Consider the following 2,070-nt stretch of genomic DNA (forward strand, 5'->3'; position numbering starts at 1 on the left):
AGAAATATTTTTATAGCAATTTGGAGTTTATCTTCTTGACGTGCAGCTTCCGATGGATAATCTTCACTTAAGAGTAGCTGAAGGCTTTATTCTTTGCTTTGTGAAATTTATCACATAAACTCAAAACAAATAGATTAGTCTACTTTCAACTCAACTATTTTGCATTATCAAAATCAACCCTTTAGGGTTATCAAGCTGTGCTGAGTAGCTGCTTGCTCTTCTTTTCAATCCCTCTCTATTTGGATATGCTGAGAATATGTATGTCACCCTCCTGATTGAGTTGATTAGGTAGCATAGTAGACAAGTGCCTTATTTGAGCAACTCTCAGTCACATCTCTAGGAGAATGTCTCGGATAGGTAGTTATGTTATGATCGGCTCTGTTGTGACCTTTATGGCTATGGCTGATCAACTGGAAATAGGCATTGAATGTTACGATCTGCTTATTGCTCTGCATCTATTCTAGCCTCGTTGCTACAAAATTGCCGGTCGTGAAGGCGATCCAAGCTCATCAAACTTTAGCTCCTGCTACTAGCCTATAAGTTATATGATCATGAGATTATCCTCTTCCTAAACAAAAGTATTATGGATTGGATCTGTATATTTCTACTCACTTCCTTCTAAATACACTTTATCCCAAACCTCAAATTATAGTGAACATATACAATATTGTTTAGGTGCTTCTATGTTAGACAATTTCTCTGCTTTCTATAAATGAGGGCGAAGATGGACCAATTATGCTCACAGCCACTCGAAAAATCATCTAGAAGATGATCTGAATAGCTAGTGCTTATGTTTTTTCACCAACAAACCAAAATGAATCTACTGTTTAGCTACAAAAATATTAAAAAAGATTATGTTGTGGTTCAAATCTGGCCTGAGGGTGACTACGCCGGAGGAGTTGCCGGAGTGCGGAGGATGACAAAGGAAGCCACCTCCCGCGACCGACAGGGGTACCTACACAAAGCCTCACTGGTGTTTCCGGTGAGGGCCCTCCGACGATCAAGTTAGAGTGGAGCTTAGTAGGTCCAGCTAAAAGTCCCCTCAATATTACCTGTTGGGGGTTTTTATAGTTCCGGTAGGGGTACTTGATGTTAGATATATGCCCTAGAAGCCAATCTGACTGACACATTGTTAATTCTAGAAACATAATTTTGTACTTGACTATTTATTATTGAATAAATAAAAGGTATCTTTTCATTCATATTATTTATGTGTCTATGAATCGTCCAAGAAATTAATAAGATGATGATGCATATTCTTAAGAGTTGAGAATTTGAGCCATGTATCATTGGTGATTAATTTCTAAATGCTCCTGATCAATGGATCATCACGAGGACGGTGATCAATCCGATCAGTGTACAGATCACTTTCCTTCTGGATGGACGAGACTTGAGTCCACAGTGTAGGGACACTGAAGTGATAGTGCAGGTGCTTGTTAGAGAACAAGGGTACTGAGCGTGACCAAGACAAGAAGTCACTTGGATGTCTATCCACTCGTCAGTGACTTGCTTGATGTTGCAGTAGTATGACTGGTCCTTTGACCTGCGGTGCTTCGGCTACTCACAGTGAGGTTATTGTAGTTTGACTACACGTATACATGGTCTCTAGTCATATGGGTCCTTGTAGTGTAGATTGGCTGTAGTAAGTTCACTGTAGGAGTAGGGTATGCACTTACATGGAATCTATCGACCTTGATAGAAGAGGAGTGATCCTATGTGATTTGTTAGACTGAGTTCTAAGACCTTGGCCAGGGCAGTAATATAAAGTGGAGAAAGAGTTTTCCACTATCGAACTCGAGTCAAATAAATCTTGACATATGACAGACGAAGGGGTTTGACGAGTTATCCATGACCTCCGTCCTGTAGGGATCCACGATAGAAGGACTGTATCACATGATAACTGCACCTAGAGGTTCATCATTCTATTCTGCTGGGTAGCCACTACATGCTGCTAGGTGTCACTGGTGGATGGTGGGACTCATAGGGATTATCTCGATGATCGATAAGCCCTAATGAGTAGAGTTGGAATCGTTCCGACCCATTGAAAGGAGTTTTCAATGATATTGTGAT

Source organism: Phoenix dactylifera, unplaced genomic scaffold, assembly GCF_009389715.1.
Source record: "Phoenix dactylifera cultivar Barhee BC4 unplaced genomic scaffold, palm_55x_up_171113_PBpolish2nd_filt_p 000247F, whole genome shotgun sequence".
Taxonomy (NCBI): domain Eukaryota; kingdom Viridiplantae; phylum Streptophyta; class Magnoliopsida; order Arecales; family Arecaceae; genus Phoenix; species Phoenix dactylifera.